Genomic DNA, 6495 nt, shown 5'->3' on the forward strand with positions numbered 1-6495 from the left:
GAGGTTGACTTGCCCAAAACAGCCAAGTTCCACAGTGGCAGATTTGGGGGGAGGGAGGGAGACCACTTCTACATACGCACTCATGAGGCCTCTGTGTTAATTGGTTCAGCTAGGGGTGTGGATGGACAGACACTGTCTCTGGCTCTTCAAGTGGAATTTCCTCGAGGCCCTCAGATTCCCTTCATGATTCCCTACCCTCCCCCCTGCCATCAGAGCTGAGGAGGGCGAAAGATGGGAAGGGTCATCTGTGGTTCACCTGGGAAGAAACTTAAAGGGGAGGAAGGGACAGAGCCAGGAGCACCACAGACCCCAGGTGGGAGTTAGATGCAATGATCTAAATGCTGATCACCCCGTCCCAGCATCTTAGGAGCCCTTCTTTCTCCGGAAGCACCGCAGGCATTGCCTTAGGCTGTGGGACTTGGGGCTGGAAAAGAGGAAGTAAAACTCTCATTATTTGCTGATGACATAATATCGTACATAGAAAACCCTAAAGAACACACTAAAAAACTACTAGATTTAATGAAGGAATTTGGCAATGTAGCAAGATACAAAATTAACACCCAGAAATCCAAATCATTTTAATACAACTAGAGGCCTGGTGCACAAAATTTATGCATGGGTGCAGTCCTTAGGCCTGGCTAGTGATCAAAGCATGAGCATCTGGCATGGAAGGGTGGGTCCCAGCTGACCTCTGGGCCCTGGGAAGCACCTGGGGCCCCGGGTCCAGGTGCATACCACCCTCTCTCCGGATCCTCTTTGCCCTGGAAACTGAAGTTGGGGTTTGGAGTCGGATGACCTGGGAAAGCCTTTTTTTTTTCATCGATTGGCTGCCTCCTGCATGCCCCACACTGGGGATCGAGCTCAAAACCTGGACATGTGTCATGATTGGGAATTGAACCTTGACCTCCTGGTCCATAGGTCGATGCTCAACCACTGAGTCATATGGGCTGAGCAGTAAAGCTGTTTTTTAAAAAAAGATAATGGATCTGATAGAGTTGAGGCCACTGCTTCCAGCAATTGAGGAATGACGGGATTTTTGCGCTGAGGTGCTTCCAAGTGTCAGAGTCTGCAGGATGTGAGTCCTTTCTCAAAATGTGGTTCAACTCTCCAGATCAAGATGCTCCAATCTCCCTCCTGGAGCATGTGAACCTGGCTGTCAGCATTCCTAGAAGCAAGCAGCTGAAGGATAAGGGGGGTTCACTAGTCAGCATGCAGACTTTTACTTAATCCCGTTGTGTTCAAGCCATCTCCTCACCCCACCTTTTAGGTGCCTCTCACTTCTATTAATATTTATAGGTCCCTTTATTTATTTATTTATTTTTATATTTTTTAAATTGTTTTATTGATTAAAGTATTACAAAGAGTATTACATATGTCTCCTTTTTTTTCCCACCCTTGACAATCCCTGGGCCTCCCTCTCCCCCTGTGTCTTATGTCCATTGGTTATGCTTATATGCATGCATACAAGTCCTTCAATTGATCTCTTACCCTCCCCTCCTTCCCCGGCCTTCCCACTGTAGTTTGACAGTCTGTTCGAGGCTGCTATGCCTCTGTGTCTAATTCTGTTCATCCTATCTAATAAAAGAGAAACGTGGTAATTAGCCGTACATCCGCTACCCTTCCCATTGGCTAATCAGGGCGATATGCAAATTAACTGCCAGCCAAGATGGCGGCTGGCAGCCAGGCAGCTGAGAACAGGAGGCTTGGCTGCCCCAGCGATGGAGGAAGCCAAGCTTCCCAGCCTGGGGCTGTGAGGCTCTGAGCTCCTGAAGCAACAGCTCCAAAAGATACAATGTTTTGATTATAGAAGCTATAAGATGGCGGTTAATTTGCATACTCAGGCTCCAAGTGGTAGAGCGAAGCCAAACAGCCCTGAAGCTGCAGAGTAGAGAGGCCTCCCGCCCCGGGATCAGCGGAGCCTGATGGAAGCCCTGTGTGTTTATGCACCCTGGGGGTGCAGAGGTCCTGTCCTAGGCAGAGGCCAATGGCGAAACTTCCGACTCCAAGAAGCGGCCTGGGTGCTGGAAGGCGGCTCCTCTGACCTCAGTGCTGGAGTCCCACCGCTCCACCAGGAGAGGAGCAGAGAAAGGCCGGAGCCTCCCTCAAGGTGACCCGAAATCCCCACCCACACCAGGCAGGCTGCTGGGACTTTTCGTGGAGGACTCACTTCCAAGCCCAGCAGGTGGCCCTGCCGCGGCCCTGGCACTCCTGAGTGCAGGCCCCAGCGGGACGCGGGGTGGCAGCGGGGGCGCCTTGAGTCCTGGGCTCCTTGCCTGCCTTCCAAGGCTTCCTCCTGCTTTAGGGCCTCTCCCTCCCCCAGCCTCCTCCTCCCCAGTGCCCAGAGCAGCGGACCCACCGAGGGCGCTCCCTTCTGGCCGAGGGGGTGAATGGAGCAGCGGGTACTCCTGGGTAAAGGGTCGCCCTGGGTAGGAGTTCTGACACCTCCAAGACCCGCTCCTGTTCAGCAGCATCCCCAAGATCGGGTGTCTGCACTGGGGGCTGTGGGGCAGCGTGATGGGGCCGATGGTGGAAAAGGTGCTGCGCAAGGGGGTGGGGGGTGGGGTGGGGGGGCTGCTGCAGCCTGGGACCTCCTCAAAGGCTTCAAGATGTTTGGCTCCCTCTTCAAGCCCTACATTCGGTACTGCATGGAGGAGGAGGGCTGCATGGAGTACATGCGCAGCCTGCTGCTCAACAACAACTTCTTCCCGAGAAGCACCAGCAGTGCCTGCCAGCGGCTGAAGCTGAGCGACATGCTCACCAAGCCTCACTGGAGGCTCACCAAGTACCCGCTGCTGCTCAAGTCGGTGCTGAGGAAGAAGGATGAGCCGCATGCCAAGGAGGCCGTCATCACCATGATCAGCTCCGTGGAGCACTTCATCCACCATGTGAACGCGTGCATGCGGCAGTGACAGGAGCGACAGCAGCTGGCCACCCTGGTGAGCTGCATGGATGCCTATGAGGTGGTGGAGGGTAGCAACGATGAGGTGGACAAGCTCTTGAAGGAATTTCTGCACCTGGACCTGACCGTGCCCATCCCAGGTGCCTCCCCAGAAGAGACACGTCAGCTGATGTTGGAGGGCAGCCTGAGGATGAAGGAGGGAAAGGACAGCAAGATAGATGTGTACTGCTTCCTCTTCACGGACCTGCTCTTAGTGACCAAGGCCGTGAAGAAGGCTGAGGGGACCAGGGTCATCAGGCCACCACTGCTGGTGGACAAGATCGTGTGCCGGGAGCTGCGGGACCCTGGCTCCTTCCTCCTCATCTACCTGAACAAGTTCCACAGCGCTGTGGGGGCCTACACATTCCAGGCCAGTGGGCAGGCTCTGTGCCAGGGCTGGGTGGACTCCGTTTACAATGCCCAGAACCAGTTGCAGCAGCTGCATGCGTAGGAGCATGCGGGTAGCCAGCAGCACCTACAGAGCCTAGAGGAGGAGGAGGAGGAGCAGGAGGACGAGGAGGATGATGAGGAGGAAGAGGATGGTGAGGAGAGTAGTACTTCCGTCACCAGCTTCCCCACCATCCTGCGCAAAAGCAGCAACAGCCTGGACACCAGCACTGAGCCTCGGACAGCTCCACGGAGACCCTGGCCGTGTTGGTGCTGGAGCCCGGGGAGACGCTCTCCTCTACCGAGTTCGAAGGCGGCCCCTTCAGCTCCCAATCAGACGAGATGTCCCTCAGTACCACCGCCTCATCTGTCACACTGACCAGCAAGCTGCTGGCCCTGGGCCCCAGGGAGGGCAGCTCCTGCTCCATGGACTCCGCCTGCAGCACCCTCTCCTCCACCTCCTTGCAAGACTTTGCGACCCCAGCCCCTGTGGTGGAGCCAGCGCCCCGGCCCCTAGATTTACCACAGGCCCCTTCACCCCTGCCCTTGCCCTGCCTCCGCCGCCGCCCCCCTGTCCAGCTGCTGCCCTTCCTGCCCCACCTGCTCAAGTCTAAATCTGAGGCCAGCCTCCTGCAGCTGCTGGCAGGGGCCGCCACCCAGGGGGCGCCCCAGCCCCCAGCCGCAGCCTGTCGGAACTCTGCTTGGCTGCCACAGCCACTGGCGCATCAGGACCACCCTGCTGCTTAACTCCCAGGCCTTGAGCACAGTGTGGAGCCACCATGCCTGGAGGGCGTGGTCCAGGGTGGGCGCACGTGTGCCTGGTGCAGCGGGACTTGCTGGGGAGCTGCTGCCTTCCCGGCCTGGCCTCAGGCCCGGCGCCCAATGTGAAAGGGCCGCAGCGGCCACCAGGCCCTGAAGGCTGCCCTGAAAGTCACACAAAGACAGCCTTCTACTGGAGGGCAGGCATGTGGTGCTCCGGGAAGATTCTGGAGGTAGGGAAGGAAGGTCATGGAAGGGAACAATTGCAAGAGGAGATCCCAAAGGTTCTGAAAGCAGAGGACCAGCTCCTTGCAGACCTGAACTCTGTGTGGGCCTCTTTATCGGCCCTGGTGGTGGGAGAAACAGGAGGAGGTGATGGACCGGGGCTGAGCCCAAGGAAGACTCAAAGGAAGCAACGTGTGGACAGGGCCACACGGAGCAGGCAGGCCCATGCGGATCCTGCTGGAGCACAGCCAGACCCCAAGGCGACCACCAAGCCAGGCCCCAGGGAGAAGCGAGCAGATGCCACTCCACTCTCTGGAGAAGTCCAGTAAGCAGAAAACTAAAGAAACCGATTTTACATCATTTCCCAGGTGGAGAACAGTTGGCATGTAAGCCCCTGACCAGTGCCCAGCCTCTCCTCTGTCGGTCTATCTCACTCTTAGGTACCATGTTCTTTGTTCTCTCTTAACTGCAACTCATTTTAAACTAGATTGCTTTTAAAAGAAGACTAAATAAAGTTTCCCTTAAGTTATTTAGGCGGTGCTGGGGCTGCTGGGGGCCTGATAGAAGACACAAACACGCAGCGGGGGGCCTGTACCCAGCAGCCCCAAGGCCCACCACTTTGGTGCTGGCGCTGCTGGGGCCCTGATCAAAGACCTGCAGCCCCAAGCCCAGCCATCAAGGTGCTAGGGCTGCTGAGGGTATCAGAGACACAAACCCACAGGCCCGGCACCTAGCAGACCCAAGGCCTTCACAGCAGCGCTAAGGCCTGGAGCGGTAGGAAGCACAAAGCAGGTGGCCAGTAAGGAGGGAGGAGTCCCGGACTGCGAGAGGGCACATGCTGGGCTAAGGGACCCCCCACCCATCCCCAGTGCACGAATTTTGTGCACTGGGCATCTAGTAAGTTTATAAAGGTCTTAATTATCCATAAATGAGTGAGATCATGTGGTATTTTTCCTTCATTGACTGGCTTATTTCACTTAGCATAATGCTCTCCAGCTCCATCCACGCTGTTGCAAAAGGTAAGAATTCCTTTTTTACAGCAGCATAGTATTCCATCGTGTAGATGTACCACCGTTATCTAATCCATTCATCTACTGATGGGCACTTAGGCTGTTTCCAGATCTTAGCTATGGTGAATTGTGCTGCTATGAACATAGGGGTGCATATATCCTTTCTGATTGGTGTTTCTGGTTTCTTGGGATATATTCCTAGAAGTGGGATCACAGGGTCAAATGGGAGTTCCATTTGAAGTTTTTTGAGAAAACTCCATACTGTCTTCCATAGTGGCTGCACCAGTCTGCATTCCCACCAGCAGTGCACAAGTGTTCCTTTTTCTCCACATCCTCTCCAGCACTTGTCGTTTGTTGATTTGTTGATGATAGCCAGTCTGACAGGCGTGAGATGGTACCTCATTGTTGTTTTGATTTGCATCTCTCGGATGATTAGTGACTTTGAGCATGTTTTCATATGTCTCTTGGCTTTCTGAATGTCCTCTTTTGAAAGGTGTCTATTTAGGCCCTTTGCCCATTTTTTGATTGGATTGTTTATCTTCCTTTAGTTGAGTTGTATGAGTTCCCTATAAATTTTGGAGATTAGGCCCTTATCAGATATGACATTGGCAAATATGTTTTCCCACACAGTGGGTTTTCTCGTTGTTTTGTTGATGGTTTCTTTTGCTGTGCAGAAGCTTTTTATTTTGATGTAGTCCCATTTGTTTATTTTCTCTTTAGTTTCCAATGCCCTAGGAGCTGTATCTGTGATGAAATTGCTTCAGCATAGATCTGAGATTTTTTTGCCTTTGGATTCTACTAGTATTTTTATGGTTTCCTGTCTTACATTTAAGTCCTTTAACCATTTTGAGTTTATTTTTGTATATGGTGTGAGTTGGTGGTCTAGTTTCATCTTTTTGCATGTATCTGTCCAATTTTCCCAACACCATTTATTGAAGAGACTGTCTTGACTCCATTGTATGCTCTTGCCTCCTTTGTCAAATATTAATTGGGCAAAGTGGTTTGGGTCGATTTCTGGGTTCTCTATTCTATTCCATTGATCCATATGTCTGTCCTTGCACCAGTACTATGCTGTTTTAAGAACAGTGGCTTTGTAATACAGCTTGATATCTGGTATTGAGATCCCACCTACTTTGTTCTTCTCTCTCAGGATTGCTGCAGCTATTCGAGGTCTTT

General features: G+C 53.2%; 1 pseudogene across 1 annotated transcript; it reads left to right on the top strand.

The window, feature by feature from the left end:
* The first annotated feature begins 2463 nt into the window (after positions 1–2463).
* LOC308512497 (pleckstrin homology domain-containing family G member 5-like) lies at positions 2464–4086 on the top strand (annotated as a pseudogene). The gene has a single exon. The product of its transcript is annotated as a pleckstrin homology domain-containing family G member 5-like (transcript).
* Positions 4087–6495: the final 2409 nt, after the last annotated feature.

The sequence above is a fragment of the Myotis nattereri genome (assembly GCF_964212035.1).
Source record: "Myotis nattereri genome assembly, chromosome: Y".
In the NCBI taxonomy this organism is placed as follows: Eukaryota; Metazoa; Chordata; class Mammalia; order Chiroptera; family Vespertilionidae; genus Myotis; species Myotis nattereri.